Source organism: Crocodylus siamensis, chromosome 13 (assembly GCF_052110815.1).
Source record: "Crocodylus siamensis isolate JL-2025a chromosome 13, ASM5211081v1, whole genome shotgun sequence".
In the NCBI taxonomy this organism is placed as follows: Eukaryota; Metazoa; Chordata; order Crocodylia; family Crocodylidae; genus Crocodylus; species Crocodylus siamensis.
The window spans coordinates 14,367,809-14,390,985 of NC_143407.1; the positions used below are offsets into that span (position 1 = coordinate 14,367,809).

The 23,177-nt window shown below is 55.1% G+C and overlaps 1 protein-coding gene across 2 annotated transcripts in view; it reads left to right on the forward strand.

Annotated features, from left to right (window-relative positions):
• The first annotated feature begins 7,454 nt into the window (after positions 1-7,454).
• The window catches only part of NAV1 (neuron navigator 1), a 261,593-nt gene continuing 245,870 nt past the window's right edge, over positions 7,455-23,177 (forward strand). For both annotated transcript variants that reach the window (XM_090026261.1, XM_090026260.1), the window contains exon 1: positions 7,455-7,801. The gene's annotated coding sequence lies outside the window, so the exon portion shown is untranslated. The remainder of the gene's footprint in view (positions 7,802-23,177) is intronic.

Below are 23,177 nucleotides of genomic sequence, written 5' to 3' on the forward strand. Positions count from 1 at the left end.
GCCCCTGCCCAAGGGGCAGGAAATCAGCTTGGGTCATAGGATCGCATCCAAATTTATCTTGAAGGTATTCAATGTAGGTGCTTGAACCACCTCTGATGGCAGGCTATTCCAGACCTTGGGGGCTCAGACAGTAAAGAAATTCTTCCTTATGTCCAGCCTGAAATGGTCTTGCAGTAGTTTATGACCGTTCAACCTCATCATCCCTTGGGGCGCTCTGGTGAACAAACGTTCCCCCAGATACTGGTGGTCACCCCTGATAAACTTACAGGTGGCCATCAGATTACCCCGAGCCTGCGCTTTTCCAGGCTGAAGAGTCCCAGGGCTCTCAGCCTGTCATCATAAGGTCTGTTTTCCTGACCTCTGATCATGCATGTGGCTCTTCTCCGGACTCGCTCAAGCTTCTCCACATCCTTTTTGAATTGTGGAGCCCAAAACTGGATTCAGTACTCCAGCTGCAGCCTCACCAAAGCCGAGTACAAGGGGAGAATGACATCCTGGGATTTGCTTGAGAAGCACCTGTGGATGCAAGCCAGCATTTTGCTTGCTTTACTAGCTGCAGCATCACATTGAAGGCTCATGTTCATTTTGTGGTCAATCATGACCCCCAAGTCCTTTTCATACATAGCGCTAACCAGAGTAGCACTGCTGAGCCTATAAGGATGCTGCAGGTTTTTCCTCCCAAGGTGGAGAACCTTGCATTTTTCAGTGTTAAACACCATCAGGTTCTCGTCTGCCCGTTTGCTGAGCCTGTCCAGGTCAGCCTGGATAGCCCTCCAGTCCTCAGGTTTGGATGCTTTGCCCCAAAGGTTGGTGTCATCGGTGAACTTGGCCAGTCCACTTCTGACTCCAATGTCCACATCATTAATGAAGATGTTGAACAATACAGGTCCAAGGACAGAGCCTTGGGGGACCCCACTGGTCACAGGGCACCACGATGATTGACTTCCGTCAACCACCACCTCTGGGTCTGACCATGGAGCCAATTCCCCAGCCAGTGCATCATGGTGGACCCAAGGCCACAGTTAGCCAGTTTTGCTAAAAAGTGATCATGGGATACCAGATCGAAGGCTTTTTTGAAGTCAAGGTATACAACATCAATCTCCTCTCTCTTGTCCAGGTGATAGGTCACCTGGTCGTAGAAGGAAATGAGATTGGTCAAGCACGACCTACCCGCATGACCTACCCTCCGTCAACTATGACCTACGCTGACGCCAAACTATGGGGAACCATAGTTACATTGGAGGATAGGCTCGCAAGGTGGGCAGATATAAACCTGATGACCTTCAACATAGAGAAATGCAAGATGCTCCACCTCAGGAGAAAACACCCACATCATACATATAGGCTTGGCAGTGTTTCACTCACTAGCACTACGTCCAAAAGAGACTTGGGGGTCATGATTGACCACAAGATGAATATGAACCACCAATGCAATGCCGCAGCTGGCAAAGCAAATAAAACCCTGGCTTGCATCTACCGATGCATCTCAAACAAGACCCAAGATGTCATTCTCCCACTTTATTCGGCCTTGGTGAGGCCGCAGCTGGAGTACTGCATCCAGTTCTGGGCTCTTTAAAAAGAATGCAGAGAAGCTTGAGAGAGTCCGGAGGAGAGCCATGCACACACAGGATCAGAGGGCAAGAGAGCAGGCCTTATGAGGAGAGACTGAGAGGCACGGGACTCTTCAGCTTGGAAAAGCATAGGCTCAGGGGTGACTTGGTGGCAGCCTGTAAGTATATAAGGGTTGTATACCAGGATATGGGAGAGCATTTGTTCACCAGGACTCCCCTAGGGAAAACATCTTAGACTGGACATAAGGAAGAATTTCTTTACTATCTGAGACTCCAGAGTCTGGAATAGAGCCCCCACACACACACACGCACACCCAGCAGTCGTGCAAGCACCTATTCTGGACACGTTCAAAATGCGTTTGGATGATTATCTTGCTGGGGCCATCTGACCGCAGCTGACTTCCTGCCTCTGGCAGGGGGGCTGGACCAGATGATCTCACGAGGTCCCTTCCAGTCCTAATGTCTATGAAATCTTAAAAAAAAACCAAACAAACAAACAAAAAAAAAGTACCTGCCACTCCCCTGTTTCTACACACACTGATGAGCCCTTCCACTGAGCTCTACTGGGCATTTTCTGCTCTGGATAGATTAAGGAAACTGCTCCCTCTGCCCAGCTCCCAGGAGCAAAGGGCAAATCCTACTGAGGTGGAAGTACCAAACCTCCCCTGGGCCGGACCTGACCCAGCAGTAGATAACTCAGACTCATTGACAGTGCCCACTCCATCAGAGGAGCCCTCTTTCCAGCTCTTCGGCCACTGGCCATGCCCACACAAGGTGCTAGGGCAGGAGGCTGGCCCAGGTGTCTCAGCTCAGTGCACAGGAAGCCTCCATCCGTTTGCTAAAATCCACATTTGCAGTGGGTCTGGATTTTTCATGCGAAATAGGGTGTTGTTCTCTTTGCTGTTTACCAGGGTTTCCCACAATATTTTCCTAACCTTTTTATTAAAATTGTTTACCAGATTTTTCATGTTTTCACCTAAAAATGAGGTCTCAGAAAATGGACAATAAAAAAGGATTTGGTAAAAATTCAATAAAATTATACCGTGGAACAAACAAAGGGGGCTGTTTCCACCCCAAAATACAGGAGCTCCTGAAAGGTTTTGAGACTGCTTGTGAAATGCTTCTCTTTGCTTTTGACTAGCTTGACCCCGTGGTGTGGTGTGGTGTGGTCCCAGGGGGCACTCTGGGCTGGAGGGGAAGCAGTCAATACCCAGCTCAGACGGCCGTTCTATGCAGCCTGAGGTCCAGATCATGGATAGGCCTGGTGCTCCCCTCCAAGCCAGTTCTGCTGAGCACAAAGCAGCCCCTGCCCCACTCATAACATATATGCTTGTTTGATCTAATTTCAAATGAAGTTAGAGGTTGGGCAACTCCTTGGCATAGCCTTTTCTAGCGAATAGGATCTTAGGAAAGTAGTGCTGGAAGACGCCTCACTAAGTCATCAAGTCCAGCCCCCTGCTCAAGACAGGATCACCCCTGACTAAATCATCCCAGCCAAAAACCTAACTCACTTTTGAAAATTTCCAATTTTTAACAATTTTTCTAGGTAGCGCGTTTCAGTGCTTGACCACGCTCACAGTCAGAAAGTTCCTTGTAATTTCCAAATTAAATTTCCTGTGCTGCAGCTTGAGGCCATTGCTCTTGATCCTGTCCTCTATGGGCATTGAGAAAAGCCCATTTCTATCCCCTCTATGCTGGTCATTCACGTATTTGAAGATTATTATCAAATCCACCCTCAGTCATCTTTTCCAGGCTAAATGGGCAAAAACAGCAGGTAAATCCTGGATTTCAGTCTGCAGTTGTGCCCCAGGACTTTCCAGGTAATTGGGTGTCCTTAAATTTGTGCCCTGGGCTAAGCAGATTTGTAACTATCTCAGCACTGGCCCTGCCATGGTCGTGCTCATTGGAGCAGACATGCGATTAGCCTCAGGTCTCCATGCGAGTGGCTTTCCCAGCATTCATGTCATACAACAACCACATATTGGCCAGTGCCAACAGGGAACCATATGGATGCCTGGTGCTCTTACACAAAAGGGCCCTTGTGTTCTCAGTGTGGAGGGTGAAAGGGCAGCTCCGGGACCTGTATGAGTGTGAATAGCCTTCCTCCCAGAGCACCACCACATGTGTCAGCCTTCCGGAAGGAAATGGCCTTCTTAAAGCAGCACTGAGCTTTTTGTTCTCCTTTTAACCACATGCTTTGCAAGGACCAAGAGAATCTGGGGATGTTTTCCATTATGAGAAAGGCAGGAGACCCTCAGGCCAGGGGTCCTGCAGGGGCTACAAAGGTCAATAGATACATCATCAGCTGTGTGGCTTCCCCTAGGCGCACAGTGGACAGCACCCCAACAATGTGGTTTCTATGCTGGGCATCCCTTTCCCACTGCCACGCACTGCTGTGATTTGGAGTCCAGCCAGGGCAGGCAAAAACTCTCTCTTTCAGCACTGTCAAGTGCCCAGTGAGATCAGCTCCACAGGGTGGAGGGTCCTACTAGGGTGGAGGGTCTCATTCCTGCCTAGTGGTAGGGGGGGAAGGGTATGGGAATGACTGACCCTAGGTCTGGCCCTCTTTGGATAGGGGCAGGTTGCAGCACTGACCTCTAACCCCTTGGAAGCCTTGGGAGAGAGAGAAGATGCATAAGGTCACACAGGAGGTCACACTGGCCTTGGCTCCCAGGATTCCTCATTCCTGTCACCTCACTCACATGGGGACGAGTGGTACCAAGGAGGGGTTTCAGGGGGGAGAGCACCCTGGGGAAGGTGTCATGTAGCAGGTCCCCTAGCCAGGGAAGGCAGAACAGTTTTGTGCATCTCAGTTTGTCAATCCTGTTGCTGCCAGAGCGGGAACAAACTCAGATCCATCCTGATATCTACCCTGCACCAACTGGAGCCACAAATCCTCCCTGAAAGCAGGAGGGAGGAAACTTGTGCTCGGATCCCCTCAGATTAGCTGCCTGGCCAAGAGCAGGGCTTTGTTTTAGCTAGAGGACCCCGGGGAGATACGAGACAGGGGCTAATGGCCAAAAGCAAGCATTGGGTACTGTCAGACTCCCTGCTAGAGCTGTCTGGCCCTGGCCTGCACCTCAGCACAAAGGAGCGCTTGCTCGGGCCTCGTACTCTTTCCATGACTCACCATCACTGCGTGACTCAGCAAGACAAGGCCCCAGCACTCAGCCTCCGCTCAGCCCAGCTGATTGCAACAGGGACACAGCAGCCCACAGTCACATGGCTACGTATGCGTGGATGCATATGGCAGTGGGCATGGGCTGGACCAAAATGAAGAGACCTTCAGTCCATTCTGGTCCTGGAGACAGCCAGTTCCCCTCCACGGAGACTCCCAAGAGCTACTGCAGCACCCAGCTGGGCTCACAGGGGCTGAGTATTCCCCCAGGGCTGGGTGCTGGGAGTGTGTACCACCCTCCTCCCCCAAGGATCCCTGTGCAGCAAGGTCAGCTCCTTCCTCTGCAGTGCAGTGCTGTGACTGCCAGGCCACAGGGTTGTATCCTGAGGTGAGGCTGAGACCAGAGCACGGGCTACCTTGAGCAGGCAGCACGTACCACAGGAAGCAGCACGGCTTGGGCCTCAGCAGCTGTAGGGCCGGTGGCTGGGTGGCTCTCTCCTAGCAACAAGCCTGGGATCTCACACATGGCAAATCCTCCTGCCAGCTGCCCCAGGGCACTTGACAGTGGTGGGTCTGGCATCTGACACTGGACTGGCACTGATCCCTTCCAGGTGGGAACAGCAGCAGGGATGGTACAGGAGAGCTGTGCAGGCTGGACCAGGGGCGCACCTGTCTGCAGGCTGACCTGTGATGAGTTGAAGTTCGGTGGAAGGGCAGCCCTGCAATCCCTGGTGCTTCAGGGCAGTCTGTGCTCACACTCCCTCACTAGCACCAGAGAGGAGCCAATGGTCCTAGGAAGGAGCCAAAGAGCAGCCCCCCTTGGTGGGGTTGGGAGCAGGGAATGGGATGGTCTCTGCCTGCTTGGAGGGAAGAGGAGGAAGATAAGGGTGGAGAAGAGGAGTCCTACAGCCTCCCTCACAGCACTGCCTCAATTCAGGCTCTCCTGTGCATGGGGGACAGGGAGCTGTGCAAAACTAGCAAGTGATCATGTAACTTAATAATCCCTGGTGCAGAGGCAGGAGGGCCTGAATTCTGGGATTTCCTCATCACTGAGCGCCTGGCCTGGCTTCCTTGGCCTTCACTCGCATGTTCCTGTGGTAACTCACACCACACTTTAGGGCTTCTGTGGGCTGAGCTGCGCATCCCGTGAAGGGTCAGCAACACAGTGAGATGCTGTCTGTGATATGCAAGAGCAACAGCTGGGGGGTGGCTACGTAAGCCCTCTCCCCGAGCCGCTGGGGGCACTCCTGGGGCTAGATCGTAACAGAAACTAGGTTTTTCTAGTTTTCCACTTTTCACCAGACTCCAGAGGCCTGTGCCTATTGGTGCCAGGAACACTCCTGGGGAGCTTGGGATGGATCAGCCACAGGGTCCACCACAATTACGATATCCCAGGCAGGCACAAAGAGATATCAGTACATTGCACGTAAGGCCCCATTGTGCTTGGCCCACAGGCGCTGGCAGGAGGCACGTGGCCGTCACTGGCAGGTTTCTGTGTTGCAGAGCACGGTGTTTCGTGGCCCGTTCAGCTGTGGGGCTCAGCCTGCTGTGTTTTCCCCCCTTGGAGCTGGGTTGTCAGGAGCTGTGCCTTTAAGACCAGGGTGTGGGCCTGGGGAGCGTGCTGGGGAGCGCAGCAGAGCAGAGTGCGCTGCAGGCGCTGCCTGTGCCAGCTGGGCGGAGGGCAGGCCTGGAGTTAATAAACAGCTTTCCAGAAAGCAGGCTGTGTTCCTGAAGGTGTCACGTTCGTGCTGGCAGGGACTGGCTGCTCTGAGCTTTGCAGCCGCTGCTTTGCAGGCACCAGTTCGAAGGTAGCCCCATTTACCAGGGATTCACAGAGCAAATCCTTGGACGGAGCCACATGAGACGAGTTTGCCATGTCTCAGTTGTACCTCCTACCTCATCGGGTTTTGCCCTAGACTGCCTGCTTGTCAGGGCAGCCACTATCTCCTCCTGTAGGTTGGCCAGTGCCTGGCGCAGCGGCACCCCTGCCCAGGTTGGGGCTGCTTGCGAGAGAGCACAGAGGGGGCCAAAGCCCAGCTGGGCAGGGTTGGCAGCACTGTGTGTTTTGCACATGCTTTGGTGACGTGTAGGGAAGAAGGAGCAAATTTCAGAAAGCCCTTCCAAACCGGTTGCCTGCTTCAAATCTCCTGCGGCCTTGGGGTCCCACCCGTGAGTCAGCAGCCCACGGGGAAGGGACTTAACCAAGGGCACTGAGTAAATCAGTGACAGCAGCAGGAAGCTCTCCCTGCCGTCCTACCTCTTGGCCGCGCTGCCTCCCCCACCCCACCACTGCCAGAGCCCCGCTCCGAGCGCTAGGTCACGCTCCCCGGGACGGAAATGTAGCCCAGCAGGTCACAGCTCCTCTAGCCCCTGGCTCAGTTCAAGAGGCCACACGCCCTGCCCTGAAAGACAATTGGCGGGGTAGCCGTTAACCAAAGGAAGCCAGCAGCCAAGGAGAAATTTCCTGCCTGCTCCAGGCAGACCCTGGAGCACGGGCTCGGCAGAGACAGCTCTCTCCGGAGTCAGGACTGGCAAGGAAAGAGTTAGCGGATAGCTGTGCAGTGAGAGAGTCTGGCAAAGAGCAGGAGGCCTCCACCCACGTGGGGGGTAAGCTGGCACTGCGAGAGCCCCAGAAACCCTCTGTGGGCGTGGGAGACTGTGCCTGCGTGTGCGTGTGCACGGCAGCCGGCATGCGGCGTGTGTCCGCCAGTGTGTCCGCGAGACAGTGAGCGTGCGTGTGTGTGTGTGTGCGCGTGTGTGTGTGTGGCGTCACAACAGCTTCCTTGGCACCCTCCCCTCCGCCAGCAGCATAAAGAGCTGGCGTGTGCCTGAGGGGCGCGGCCCACGTGATCCCCCCTCCCTGCCGGCGGTCCCGGGGGACAGGCACTTTGTTCAGGATGCTGCCTTTCCCATTGTGAAGTGGAAGCCGGCGGTCGCCGCCGTCACCAGCCGGAGCGGGAGGCTGCGAGCAGCAGCGCGGGCTTCCTCCCGCGGCCTCTGGCTCCGGGGCGGGGAGCGCGCCCGGAACTTTCGGCGGGCGCCGCAGGCCGCGCCGGGATGAGCCGTGCTCTCGGGCTGCGTGAGGGTGAGGTGGTGACGGGGGTGTCGCACGGTGAGTCCCCCGGCGCTGGCTGCCGTTAAAGCCAGGGGCTGTGTGTCTCGGTTTCCCGGCTCGTGGCTCAGCTAAGCTGGCAGGGGGATCTTGCTGGGCTGTTGACAGAGCCGGGGGAAGCCGGCCGTCTGGCCAGATGCCCAGAGGTAGCGGGAAAGAGAGGTGCATGCACGATGCCTCCCTGTCAGGCTTGATCTGGGCTACTCCACCCTGCCTGAGAGGCAAGGTATGGCCAGATAATGTGTCACAGAGGGGGCCGGCTGCTGCTGTAAATCCTGAGGGCCAGTCGGCCACCCAAACCAGCTCTGTCTGCGCCCTGGTGTGCAGCTGACCCTAGCATAGCCAGCCTGCCCCCCCGGACGGCCCAGTGCCCCAGGGCAGAGCGGGACGTGCTTGCCTTTGGCACCAGCATGGTTGCCCACCCAGCTGTCCTCTCCCAGCCCTGGCCAGGTACCTGTCGACCACCTTCCCTAGGAGGGCCAAGGGCACGCGACCTTGTCTGTGGCTTGTGCTGTGTCCGTGGCGCGGGGATCGGCAGCCATCGAGGAAGCATGAGACAGGAACTGGGCAGCGAGAAACTTCCTCAGCTCCCAGCACAGTGCCATGGGGCCCTCTCCCTCTCTCTCGCTCTCATGGTGCTGAGGCCCATTGCACCTACGTGACAGCCCAGCCTGCTGTGGGTTTCCCCTCGTTGCATGTTTCCGGTGGGCTGTATTGTTGGAGCCTCGTGGCAGGATGTGGAGTAAGCCCGTACAGGCAGTGCTGTACCAGGAACTCGGCTGGGCACCACAGCACCAGGGCAGGGGCCTCTTCACCCCGTGGGGCCCAAGGGCTGAAATCAACAGCCATGTTCCCAGGCCCCAGAACCTGCTTCAGAGCAGAGCAGAGCAGGGCTGGGCTGGGCTGGGCTGGCACTGATCCACCTGGCAGGCAGCGCGGCACACAGGAGGCTGGACTCCTGGGGCCTGTCTTTTTCCCTGTGACCTTGGTTTCATCACTTAAGCTCAAACATTCAGTTATTTGGTCACCAGTGCCATGTGAGAGCCCACAGGGAAGCAGAGCCCATGTGTGTGTGCAGCCTCTGCCCAGAGAACTTTCCAAATGAGCAAGACAGAGCGAGAGAAGGAAGTGAAGAGCAAAGAGGCACTGACCCTCCCCTCTCCCACCAGCTCCCTCCAGAACAGACTCAGCTCTCCCAGCATGGAGCCCACGCCCCAGCTCCCCGGTCCGTGCCGCCTCCCGTAAGAGCTCAGCTACTCAAAAACAGAGGTGCCTTAAATTAGTGGCCACTTCTGAGAATATTTGCTCGTGCCTGCCTGTGCCTCACTGTCCCCTCTGCCTCACAGAGAGGCTGGGGGTAGGAAGGGGCTGGGTGCTCATTTGGGGTTACCAAGTGTACTGAAATCATGGGTGGCAAGCATGGTTGCTTCCTGAGAGCCATCCCAGGGCATCAGCTCTGCTCAGCCCCCAGCAGTGCCCTTTGCTGCCTATGCAGACACTTGACCAGTCCCACTTCTGCCCCATTTGGCTCATCACATAGCTCCAAATGTTACTGGCTAGGACACTGCCCTCTGTCTGGTACAGTCTGTTCCTCCCTCTCCCTGCGCTCATCCAGGCAGCTACAGCTAATGCTTATGGCAAGGAAGAGAAGGAGCGGGAGGGGAAAGCTGCTTTTAACACCGCTTAGCAGCTGGAAACAAAGGGAGCTTCTGACACCCCATGGACCCCTTTCAGGACCTGCTGCTGCTCTGGCTTTGGGCTTCTCCCTTCAGGTTTGCTGGTACTTGGACCAGTGGTCTTTGGAATAGAGACTGCAGGGAAGAAGGCAGCCTTTTTGAAGGCAGGAGAAGCCCCAGGCTCCTCCTGAGCATGGTGGGAGGGAAAAGAAGGAGACCATGACTGAGCCCTGGGCCAGAGAAGCGATCTGTTGTGGCTTGTGTGACTGCACAGAGCAGCACCTTGTTGAGCTGAACAGAGGACAGGTCAAGCGGGGGAGCATTTGAGTTTTCAGAATTGTGTTGGTTTGGCCTTTTCAAATGGTCGAACTGTTGCTGGGCAGAGCAAACGCAGAGACAACCTGCCACCTGGAACTGAAAAATGACAGGTATAGAAATGGCCCATTTCAGCCCAAGGGAACTTCCTCCTGCTTGGTTCTGTTTCTCCCTTGAATCCCAGTGTAAGTGACTGATTGCTGTGGGTTTAATGAAGCCACGTGTCTGAGAGATGCTGCAGACAGGCAAGGGCCTTAAGCTGCCCAGATGAGCGCTGTCTGATGCCCTTCCTGCAAACAGCATGGTCATGTAGAAAGTAAAGCCCCTTTGGGCCCCAGGGGCTCTGCAGGGCAGCCAGCTGCCTGACCCATGTACGGCTGCATCCCATGGTGTGGGTCTGCCCAGTACCACCCAGGGCAGAGCTGGGACTTGGGGCCAGGTCTCCTGAGTGCCTCCCACTCCTGGGTAGAGTGCTGGGAGGATGGCAGGATGGAGTAAAGGCCACTCAAGGGCTCTGCACACACCAATGCTTGTGTCCTGGCTTGCCTGTATTAGTGCCCCATGGTACAGCTGGACATGGAGGCTAAAGATCCTTCCCCCTGCCCCCCTCTGCAGGGAATCCCAGGTGCTCTGTGTGTCACCCTGATGATGATGTCAGATGATGATGTCATCTGACTCAGCAGCCTAAGCTCCTGGGGGCAGTGGGAATGGCCATCTCAGGTTTCAGTGCTGGGCTGAGCTGAGTCATTTACGGGAACACCAGGCTGAGTAACTTATCCTGCTGCCTTTGCACCGAGTGGGATGAGAGTGGAGCTGACCGCAGAGCCCTCTGAGTGGCTAAGGAGCTGCTCAGCCCTCCCTTGCTCCCACTATAGGCCTGAGCAATTTGCAGAGACCAGCATCCCTGGCTGAGGCCTCCTGTCCAGGGTCTCGCTAGCCTTCACCCCACACTATGCTTCAGTTTCCCATTCTGTCCATGGAGAAAATGCTAGGAGATCTAGGATGGGGTGCACTGCGCTTCTCTGGCTGGGGACCAGCTTTCTGTGGCTCAGAAAATCTAGCTACTACCTATGGATCATGACTGTCCTGATGTGGGTGGAATCAGCTGTAGTGTTGGTGACAAAGTACCTGAATATGCAAGCTGCCTAGCTGAGGCAGGGGCCTGTCAGGTGGCTGGGGAAGTGCAGATAGGGCTGCCTGTGTGACAGTGAGCTTGGCAGTAGGACAGCTGCAGTATGCCGTTTTCTACCGGCTGAGTCTCTCCCTCTCCCTTTGCCTCAGTTTCCCTGTCTGTTAAATGGGGACAGTAGGGATAGTCTTTGGGGCTGAGCAAGGCTTTATTAGGGTGAAATCCTTAGTGCTGGTGAGGAGTTACAGGTCCCCAGGGAAGGCTCAAGTGTCCTTGCTAGAGAGATGGGAGCTAGCAAGGGAGGGTCTCTGCAGGAGACATGAGAGAGTGGGGGCAGGCAGCTAGCACAAAGACACAGCCAAGGAAAGACCAGCCGAAGGGGTAACTTATAAGCAACAAAGTGCCCCAGATTTCCCTCAGCCAAGGCGAAAGCAACTAGCAGCTTGATGTCTGGCTGGGCACAGCTGGGTGAATGTCTAAGGGCATGGCGCCAGCTGGGGCAAGTATAACAGCTCCTCCTGGCAAGATCTGAGACCCTCAAAGCCCCCAGGCTTGATGGAAAGAGCTTTGGGCTGACCAGGCTACTCAGCAGCTGCCACTGCCCTCCTGCAGTGCTGCTCGGGACCCTGTGGCCCATGTCAGATATGTCAGATATGTCTTGCTATACCGGGGGACCCACAGAAAGGTGTTGGACAGTGTGTCACGGAGAAGGAAAGCCGGGCGCATGGCCAATGCTTAGGCCTGGCAGTGATGAGAACAGATCCTGTTCCCGGCACAGACCCAGCCTCACCAGGTCACCTACAGACAACCCCTCCATCTCCTGTGTGTGTGAAAGGGTCAGGAGTTACGCTGTTGCCTGTGCACCATGTGGCCAGCACTGTCTTAGAATACAATGGGCCATATGCTGGTGCCACATGTACCATCTGGGCCAGCGGTGTCTCTGGGCCAGCCTGGCCTTTATTCTGATGTGTGGCACTTAGTAAACTGTACTAGCTAGTGGGTCCAACCACAACACAGGCACAGCCGGCCCAGGTCAGACCCAGGGCCCCTCTAGCTCAGTATGGGGCCTGGCTGCAACAGTACCCACATCAGATGCTTCAGAGAAGGGTGCAACTCTCAGCCCAGAGGGAGTTTTTTCCAACCTCCATGCCTTGAAGTAAGGGGTTCTCACCTGTGGCAAACCCTGCTCTCATTACCTGTGTGAGTGGCCGGTTCCCCTGTGATATTCACACGGGTCCTGGCCTGAGTGGTATTTGGTGGCAAGGAGTCCCCAGGCCAATTCTGTGTGGCTTAAAATCCTTTTTTGTTACTGAAGTTGGGCAGCATATGTGCCCGCATGGGGCATCTCAGTGGTTGATCCAGGCAGTCCCTGCCCAGGGGTGACCAGCCCAGCAGGATGGGCAGTGATGGGGACATGACTGGGGCCAGGGTGAGGACAGACAGAGGTAGGTCACCAGTCACTTGCAATGCCACCTCTGTGCCCAGTCACTTGCAATGCCACCTCTGTGCCTGGGAGGCTCCAAAACTGTGAAGAGATGGCTAGGAGACACAGCCTGAAAGTGTGAGGGGCCAGTTTCTTCACAGCAACTACAAAGGCCAGGCCAAGCACAGCTTACAGCTACAGGAGGGCTAGGGAAAGTGCTTGTACAGTCCTCTTGGAGACTGATTATAGGACACAAATGCACCAGCCCACAAAGCGTGAGCTCTGACATTGGCCTGTAAGGCAGACTCACTGGGACTAGCCATGCCCCAAAGGGGCAGACAGGCTCCTGTGCAGCAGGCAGTGTGACCTGGCCTGTGTGGGGGGTCGTGGCTGGCCTTAGGTATCCTGTGGACTTTGGGGACAGCTGATAATACTGATGCTTGCATGGTTTGGGCCGTGCCAGCTGCTCCAACTCCTGCTGGTGGCTTGCCCTTGAGCCTGGGACATCTCTGTACTGTAAGCAGTGCAGGGCATTTTGAGGCTTCCCACAGCGCCAGGGGCCACAGGGCCATGTTCATCCTTGGAGCCAGGAACCCCAATGCTGTGTTACCTTGGCCGAATCCCTAGCAGCTCTGCAGGGAAGAACTTCGTAGCTGTATGTTCAGGGAAAAAGAAGCACCATGCCTGCCACGCAGCTTGGTGGGAGCTGGTATAGCAGTGAACACACCAGGCTAAATACTAAGCCCCCCACCTTGGGATTTCAAGGGATAGGTTGCTTGCTTGTTGCTGGCTGGGTGCGGGGGGAGTCCTGGCTGGCCCCAGCCTGCCCCTTCAAGGATGACCCAGTCAGGAGAGCATGTGATTATCCTTCCCCTGCAAGCCACATGCCTTACAAGACCACTGAGGTGAACAGTTCCCAGGCCCCGGGCTGGCAGTACCTAGCAAGCTCCTCCAGACACTGAACCCAAATGGACAGATGTTGGCAGAGCAAGCAAAGAATCATATTGCACTGAAAGAAGAGCTGCCTTCCAAGGTCTGTCTGCCTCATTAAGCCACTCAGCCTGGCCCTGGAGGCTCCATCATAGGAAGCCTCCAGCCTTTTGCAAACTGCTTTCAGGGCAGGGTGTCAGGGAGTGTGGGGCAGAGGAAGGGGGGAGTCAGGATCAGAGCAGGACATAGAGAATAGAGACAGGGGGGGGACAGGAGGCAGATGGCACATGGAAAGACCTAAGGAGGAATCAGGGCCTGAAAATTGATCCATCCCCATGTCCCACACATCCCTACACACACAAGCATGACCCAGGGGTGAAAACACTCCAGCTGCTGCCCAGGTGTTGGACAGCTTCCTCTCACTGATGCTGTGAGCGCAGGCAGCAGATCTGGCTTGGACAGACATCACAGATTTCTACCCCTGGGCACCTACCTTACCTTGTCCAGCATGCTGTGAGGGAGCTGCGCTGCAAGGCAGGGCAGGGCTGTCCCAACTGGGCCGGGAAATGCCAGCCATCCACAACAAAAGCAGCTTTAAACTGAGCCAGCAAGTCCTGCCTGGGTGTGTCAGAGCAGGCTGCACACTGAGTGACCGGTTAAAAATAACCTGCAGATACACAGGGTTTTTCCTGCTCAGAAGCCCATGTTGCAGCCCAGGGGACAGGAAAAAGGTGTTTCCGGCCACAGTTGGGAGCTGTGAGTGTCAGGCCAGATGGAGCTGTAAAGGGAGAAATAGGGAGCAACTGCTAGAGGACATGAGGCCCCCTCCTGCTCGGGGACCCAGCTGTGTGGAAGGCTAGGTAAGAGCAGGACCAGCAGCATGTGAGAGCACCTCAGGTCAGACAAGCCCTGTCCAGCTGCAAGCTCTCACTGGTGACAGCCAGTGCTAAAATCTCTCAGGGCTGCTTCTAGGCCTGAGACCACATTGTGACCACTGGGGTGCGCTCCGTCCCCGCTCTCCCTGCTGCGGGAAGCACACCGTGTCTGGAACTTGAGCTGTGATGTGAGGTCTTTCTGGGCCAAGAGCCGCAGCCAGTGCTGCAGAGATGGACAGCACAGGCTTGCCCCTTCTCCCCCATGGACCAACCCAGTGCTATGCTGCTTGTGGCTGACCAGGGTGCCAGGGTGGTATTAAATCCAGACACCCACAAGTCCGGTGTACACCAGTTCCACTCCCACTGAAGCCAGTGGCAGAGAGCTAGAACATAAATGCGAATGTATCCCTTGTTAGTGGTAGGGTGTCAGGGCTCCCCCCTGAACTGCTCAGTGTAAATAGGAGTGTAACCCTGTATCCCAGATTTGGGGAAGGGTAGGGGTGCTGAGAGCACTGGCTGGGGATACCCATCCCAGGAACCAACAGGAGCTGCTGTTTTTGGCATCCAGGCACTCTGAACTCTCAGTGCCACGCTCAGGTGCTCCCTGCAGCCGCTGGCAATGGGACAGCGGCAAGTTCTCAGTCCAGCCCTTCTCCAGGACTTTGAGTTGGAGACTCTCCCAGGGTCTTGCTCTTCCTGGTTTTAAGCACCCTGAGGCTGGGCTCCCAGCCCTTCTCTCAGGGAGGCCATCCCTAGGCCTAGTACAGCTCCACGCTTGGGAGGCGAGAGCAGAGCACAATGGAGTCACCCGTTCTGGGAACGCTCTGGGGCAGGGGTGCAGCTTGGGGCTTACTGTCTCTCTGCAGCCAAGAGGCCTGGCATTCATTTCACTGGGGTGCACATTAGGTATGGCCAGAGGAGTCTCCTGGTGCCCAGGCAGGGTGCTCAGGGCCAGGGTGCTGGGAAGTGCTGCCTGACACTGAAAAGGGATCTGCAGGTGACACGCCTGAGGCCTGACGTGTCTCCCTTTGTGGGTCAATGCAGTGGTCCCTGGGCCCTTACAGCAGCAGGACATTGGCAGTGCCCTCATCCCCCTGTTTTCCTGGGGCAAGTTAGGGTGTTTGTGATATTCTGGACATTGTGCCTGGCAGCTGTGCGAGGGCTCTTCCTGATGTTTTTACAACAGGTTTGATAACCTCTTGTCTAGGACACTTTGGATAGGGATGATCTGGCTCGAGCAGGGGGCTGGGCTAGAAGTGACCTCTCCAGGGCCCTGCCAGCAGATTTTTCTGTTCTCTGATTCATGCAGCTCTGAATCTCCCATCCCCCCGGCAGGAGGCAGCCGGTCGCACAGCACCAACGGGGGCGTTGGAGGGAACAAGTCCAGCAGAGCTGCCTGTGCAATGGCAGCTCCCACGCTCTATTTGTATTCATTAGGGAATGATATTAAAGAGGGTGGGCTCCGCACCAGCCAAGCCTTTGTTTGCATTTCCCAGCAGTTCCCCCTTCAGTCAGCAGAAGGAGCTGGTGCTTCACTGAAAGCCAAGGCTAGCCCTTCCCCTCTCCTCTACCCACCCTGCCCTGGTGACAGTGCAGCCTGCAGTGCCCTGGGGCCAGAGCTCTGTCTGGGCCAGCAATGGAGCCGGCTGCAGGACAGTGTCCTCTGCATCCCTTGCACAGTGTAGTGAAGGGTTCGGAGCCAGGCTGAAGCTGCCAGCCCTTCTGTGGAGGTGCAAGGGGCAGCCCTGGCCAAGACAGCAGAGTGAGCATGTCCTGTCTGCTCCTGGATGCGCTCCCCAGAGCCAGGCATATATTGTGGGTCAGCCCAGCTGGACGAGAGAACAGCAGAGTAGTGAACTGGTTTAATTTGTAACCTGTTCCCCCAGCTAGTTTCTCCTGCATTATTTGGAGCCCGTCACTGTGGTGTCAGGACACAGGCACTGGTAGCACAGCTGGGAACAAATACCACCCCCAGGATGCAGGGCTTGCAGCTCCCCCGGACATGTAGGAGCTGTTTTTGTGAGGCCCCGTCCTCCCAGGATTTGTCTCCAGCTTCCATGTCCTGCCCTCCATCCTGGCAGGTCCTGGATGCAGGCCCAGTGCCCTTGCAGCCTTGACTGCTAGCCACACGCAGGCGGAAATGTAGCCAGCGGGCAGGACACAGGCAGGAATTCCAGGTTCCAGGAATCCTGCGGGAGCCCCCAGGCCTGGGTGCAGTGACAGCTCCTTTGCCTTGGACAGGCTGGAAAGTCCCCAGGCATGGTCCTTTGCAAGGAAGATTTGGGGCTTCTCAGCTTCCAGATAAAGGCCTGGCATTGATGCCACTGGCACCTGTGTGCACCTTGCTGGTAATGTTAAGGCAGCAGGGTTAGGGCGGAGCAGCCAGGAAGAATTTAAACTACAGTGGAAAGGAGGGGATGGTGGGTGGGAGCAGGGGCCAGGGCTAAATATGTGACTGAAGCCTGTGCCCATCCATATTTTGTTCAAGCCAGTGTGCCTTACTCCAAGATAGACCCTGCTGGATGTTGGGAGAGGAGATTCGACTTTCCAGGTATGGATGGTCCAGCTGAGGCTCTAGGCAGAGCAGAGTGAGTGGCTGTCATTGCTAGATGTGACACCCCCCACGCAGCTCACTGCTCCCACGACTCTCCGTGCACCCAATGCTCTGACCCGTTTCCCTTGGTGAGCCCATCATTAGCTGGAAGCCCTCCTAGCTGGCTGGGCAAGGCATTTATGGAGACACCTTCCCACCCACCCCTGAGAGGTCAGGCTGCAAAGGGACCCAGCTGGGAGTGGCTGTCAGGGTACACTGATGCCAGGGCTTCTTGGCAGAAGGGAAGTAGTCCTGGCTTTGCTTTCTGCCTCTAGGGGCCTGTGCTCTTTCTGTGTCAGCAGGAACCAGCGCCTGCCCCGGACTCAGTAACTGTAAGCCATAGCTAACGAAGTCTGCAGACTCCATGCACCTGAGCAGGCTTCCTACCTCCTGTCCTGACAAAGGAAAGGCAGCAGGATAAGTGACAGCATCTGGCCTTTTGTGTTGGGAAGCCTGTGAGATCCCCCTCATCAAGGCCACTAGGGAGTCCCCGTGGCTTGATTAGGATCTGTTATCAGGTGACAGCTGGGAAAGCATTGTCCCACCCTCCCAGCCCTTCCCTTTCCTGCTAGGGGCAGGTGGAAAAGCAATCAGTGGTGGGAAAGTGGTCCCCAGGGAAGGGGGTGTTTGGGTTCTGGGGGCCCTGTTTATTCACAGGCTTGATCAAATAGTTAAGAGAGCAGGTTATTTTCAGTGTAAGTGGAAACCCCAGGGTGCCATTCACAAATAGCTCAGCCCTGTGCTGGAGGCTTCCCAGGGCATGGCTGGGCCTCACCTCCCCACTTAGCACATGCAGGCTAGTCTAGACTATGAGCCTGGAGGGGGCTGGCCAGCCTGGTCTAATTAACACCTTCTGGCCCTGCCAAAAGAAGTCCCTTGTGCTAACTCTGGGGCAAGGTGCAGACATATGCACCCTGGATCAAACATCTCTGGAGCATCTAGATTTGCACTGAGAATGCATTCGCTGGCTTGAGCTAACCCGCTTTGCCTCCCTGGCTCTGGATGTTTGTGGGATGCAGCGGAGTGGTTGAGGCATGTGTGTGTGATGTAGGGCAAGTCCCTTAAAGTAACAACACATCCCCACAGGGCTCAGGGATGCTCCTGAAAGATGAAAGGTGGAGGGGGAACCTGCCTTGTCATCAGGCTCAGGCTGGGAATCCTTGAGTTGTCGTTGACTTCAAGGGGAGCTGCGTGTGAGTAGAGGCAGGGGGAGCTTGCCAAGCCGTGCCCAGTAGCTGACAGCCCACGTGCTGCTCAGTGTCTTTATTTGCCAATCCTCCTCAGCTCAAGCTGTTCTGAGTGCACATACTGTAAATACGCGTCTCCGCCGACTCATTATGCAAATAAGTATCAGGGCTACAGCTTAGAGAGGCGAGTTATGGGGAACAGAAGGGCAAAACAAGCTAGGGAGAGCGACAGGTAAGGTGGGCAACACCGTGTATGCCAGAAGGGGGCCTGCAATACCTTGGCACAGCCTGAATGCAGATGAGAAGTGAGCTACTGGCAGGCAGACAGGCACATGAGTGGGACACGCAGGCCCAGTGCTGGCTTGTCTGCTGGTGCTGCGAGGGTCCACATTAGAAGTAATTTGCTAATTGTACCTCTCCTTTGGGAGAGCAGCCAGGCCACTGATTTTAGCTGGAGCTGTTGCCCAGGACATGCAGCCTGCCCTGCCACAGATACCAAATGGCTCCCTGTGCTTTCCAGGGGGCAACATATCTGACCGTTCCCCTTTGCTTCTTCTGGAGCTGGGCCCCTCAGCTGTGGGCGGCAGGGCAGGCTCCCTGCCTGTTCGGCACTATCTGGACTCGGTCAGCGCCAGCATTCTTGACCTGGATTGTTCCTCTGCATTCCCAAGCTATGGACACAACGGGGGTGAGTCATTTCCAGGGAGCAGAGCTGACTCCTCTCCCACGGGCTGTGTGTGAGTGGCTTTCAGATTGCGCCTGTACATGTAAATGGCCCTGACAGGACAGCCTGGACTGAACTCCTTCCTGCGGCCATTCTGGAGAGGAAGAGTCTGGGCAGGGAACGGGGGCAAGACCAAGGTCTCAGACTGTTTTAATTTCTGCAGTACTTTTAATTTGTGCTGGGTAGCCATTAAGTAACTGAGCCAGCTCAGGATGAGCTTGTGACTGGGCAGGAGCCATCTGCATAGATTCAAAGGTTTTGTGGATCTCCTTGTGTCTGACCTCCTATATAGGACAGGCCCTGGAATCTCTCCCTGTAGCTCTGCACTGACCACAGTTTTTGACTAAAATATCTTCTGGAAGTCTCCTGTCTGGGTTTGCAGATGCCAAGGAGGGCGGATTCACTGGTTTGCTAGGGAGCTTGCCCCAGAGGTTACTCACCCTTATGCCACAGCATTTGTGCCTGGTTTCTGTTGTGAATCTGTCCAGCAGCAGCCCCTAAGCCTTGGGTCATACTCTGCCTTTCTCTGGGAGAAGAAGCAGCCTTTATGTGTCCAGTGGTCTCTCCCCAGGAGGATCCTTATACACTGTAATCATCACCTCCCAGCCTAAGAAGCTGAACAAGGCAAGTTCCTCCCATCTCTAATTGCCAGGCCTTTTCTCCAGCCCTCCAGTCACTTTTGTGCCCTTTTCCTGTCTTCTCTCCAAGTTTTCACCTTTCTTTGTAAAACATGGTCCCGGGCATTCCTGTCTCAGTCGTGCTACACTTGGGAACCTTGTGGAGGGCATGTTAATGGCACTCTTGTCTGCAGTGCCACAGGCAGCTTGTGCAGTGGCTGGCAGGGCTGTGCATGGTAGAGTGACACAGGAGTTCCTGTGCTCCCTCATGTCTATCAAAGATTACTTAATGGCACTTCCTCTTCCTGCTGCCCCTGAAGTCTCTGGGATTTTCAGTCCAGAATCACAGCAGCAGGACTCTGCAGGGTTGCTCATCACATCACTTCCTCTTCCCGCTTCCAGGTGCCTCTGGGATTTGTAGTCAGCAGTTGCAGCAGGCAGTAAGTTTGAGCAGGGGAAGGTGTATTTAACCCCCCTTCCCTGGCCCCGAACCCCAGCTGGGGTTTGCCATGGGGGAGCGGGGATAGACTGGACTGCATCTCCAGCTGGGCTTGCCCCCCCGCACTTGAGCCAGCTGTCATTGCTCCAGCTAGGTGGGACCAGCCCTGCTCTCTAGAGCAGACAGCACAATCCAGCCAGGGCTGCAAAGCATCCTGGGATGCTGGAGGACTGTTATTTAATTTGAACCAGGAAGGGGTCTGGGACAGAAGTTTCATAAGCAGGTTTTACCCAAATCAGTTAAGTTTATCTTAAACCAATTTCTGCCATTTTGAAACTGATTCTATGTATACTGAGTTTCTGTACAGGTTTAAACCAGTTTCCTATCAGTTAAACTGTTTTATGTGTAACTTCTGTCCCTAGCCCAGGAAGCCTCTGCATGGAAGGCCTGTGACATGTAAGCTGTTCCATTTGCACAGATTGGTCTTTTCTGATAGCTGCATTGCTCCTTGTTTGTGCCATATAAACCCTTCCCCCTTCCGCAGTGGACTGGAGTTCTCTGTGCTCTCACACACCTTTCCAGGGAAGGTCGCGCACACACCTCACTTCTGCTCCAGGAAGAAGGGTGGTTTTAGACATCAGGACATTGTAATAAATGTAGGCTGCAAGGAGCAGACAAAGGAACCGTATAATACACAGCCTTGCCAGAAAAGCCAGAGGCACAGCCCTCTTCCTGCAGCTCACTAGCAGATGTGCCAACAGAGACATCTCTGGTAGATAGTAGGGCAAAGCTCTGACCTCGGCACGCATGGCCCTGTGCCTGCTATGCATTGCAGCAGCTCTGATGTTCCAGCTGGGATGGTTAACACAGGAAGAGCCCTTGGAAGGCTGCACTTGTGGGCTGACACATTAGGTTTGTCAGTGGGGGAAGCATGCCAGTATATTAGCTTCAGAGCGAATCTTTGTGACATACACCTTCCCTTCCCCTGGGAAACTCGGCTGCTATTTTCAGGCACTTTGGAAATAATTAGTCGTGCTGTGGAATGACCTGGCAGCCTGATTCCTCTGCCATATGGGCACAAGGAACCCAGTCCCAAGTAGATTATCCTGACAGTGCTGAGAGAGCTTCTCCTTGGTAGCTGCATGGTGACTGCAGACAGAGAAGTGTAGACACTCTCTGCTTTGGGATCCCACAGCAGCAGGAGACAGGCCTGACCTTTGTCAGCTGGAAGGGCTGGCATGGTGACCCAAGGATGAAACAAGGAGCATGGTCACCTGCTGCCTCCTGTGAGCTAAGGGTGCTGGTATCTTGCTGGGTTAAAGAGGTGTTCTGAGATTGCAAGCCATAGGGCTGGGAGCATCACAGATGCCTCCTAGAACAGGGCTGAGAGAAACCCCAGCGTCATCGCTCTCCACAAAACCTCTCAGCTGTCTGCATAAGCAGTTCTGCAGCCAACAGGGCCAGAGGGGTGGGGAAGCTGCAGGAGAAGGTGGGGAGCAGGGCTGCTTTGGACCCAACCCCATAGTCAAGGCTACGAGAAACAAAAGGGGGGGGCATGCACCCACATATGTAGTCTCACATGTGCCCCAGAAGAAGCCAGCCTGTGTGCAGCTCTGTGTGGGTGATGGTGGCTTCCAGCCACAGGTAATCACAGCTCAGAAACAGGTCTTGACAGCTTATCACGAAGCTGCCACATCTCACTATATTTCAAAGGCTTGGCTGCGAATTCTCCCTCGGGTTCAGTGATGTGTTGGAGATGCAGACACCAAGGTCCATTCCAGGATGGGACCAAAATCCCTCCTCGGGGTTCTAGTCTGTGGCAGGAGGGCACAGGCCCCTTCCTTGGATTCTCCTCTCAGGGTGGGTGAACAGGCTACGAGCAAAGCGGGAGCAGCCCAGATCTTCACCTAAACTGAACCAAAGCCAGTAAAAGGCTGATGCTGCCTGCTTCTCCAGCCACTTCCTAGGGGGACTTCCAGGGCTCCCAACCCACTCTAAACACTGTCCTTCTTACTGGGAGAAATGGACGGTCCACTCTGGGGGCTCAGTAGGAGGCAGCAACTCCCTGTAACTCTAGGGATTTGCTCTTTTAAGCAAGGGGCTGTTGCTTAGCTGACATAAGTTCCTGCCTCTGCCAAGCAGGAATGTGCCCACCTCTCCAGTGCAGATTGCACCTGATCCTGAGCAAGGGGAGAATGGGGGAGGACTGATCCCTGCTCCATATGGAGATGTGAGGGGAGAAGCCACCTTCCTCTGAACCGCTGAGGGAGGAGACAGGTTCCTTGCTCGATCCTAGTCCTGGGCATGTCCTGTCCACGCCTCTTGGCTCTGACAGCTGCTGGCAGGATGACCAGGGTCGATGCAAGATCTATTTTACAGCATGTTTAGCGGATTTAGTAAAACGCCTTCCTCCCATCAAAGAGAAAGGGAAGATTTACTGCAGCAATAAAAGATCAAGGCAGTTGTTCAGACTGCATTTCATAGAGCAGCTGCCAGCCTGTTTACAGGGCCCTGTAATAAGTGTTTGTCAGCAGCACGGGCCAGTCCTTTTCCCATGAAAAGCATTATGGTGGTTTGTGGGAGCCAGCAGCGGGCAGCAAAGGAAAGGTAATGGCAACCTTGGAAGTGCACAGGCAGGGCTGAGGGTAGTGATGCTGGAGTTATTTACACAGTGTGCAAAAAAGGCCTGGCTCTCACTGCAGGTGGGGTAGATTCACTTCAATCCATGGCAGCTCTTTGCAGAGAAGCTTTGCCGTGGTTTACCCAGATGCACAAAGCCCAGGGTTTATTTTCCTTGGCAATGCCACCCTGAAGTCAGTTGTGCAGTAGCTCTTGAAACGGGGGAGTTTGGAAGGTAAGAAACAACATGCGTGACTATCAGCTGCCACCCGCCTGAGAGAGCTGGGAAAACCAAAGCCAGTGGGGGTGCAGGAAGCAGCATTTCTGCATGCTGCTGCAGGTGGCTTTTCCCTACACTGAGGAAGCTGGTTGTGTCAGCAGGACTGGGGGGTCCTGCCTGGTGTCTTCCGGTCCTGATGGAGGACATGACATCACACCCTGGACGGCCCCCGTGGCTCTCAGTCATCTCTCATGCATATTTTCCATTCCACTCAAAGGAAGATGAGCAATGTTATCTTAAAATATTTAAAGTTTAGGCACGAGATTAGGAGGAACTTTCTGACAATGAGCATGGTCAAGCATTGGAACAAGCATCTAGAGAAGTTGTGAAATCTCCATCCCAGGAAATTTCAAGAGCAAGCTGGACAGACACTTGACTGGAATGACTTAGGGATGATCCCGGATGATTTTGAGCAAGGAGCTGGACCAGATGACCTTGTGAGGTCCCTTCCAGCCCTACTTTCCTAAGATCCTTTCATTCAGGTGCCTGTTTCAGTGACACCTCTGCTGTCCATGGAACTCACTTCAGTCCTAACGGAGCAGGGAGTTGCTCTTGCTGACACTGTAGCT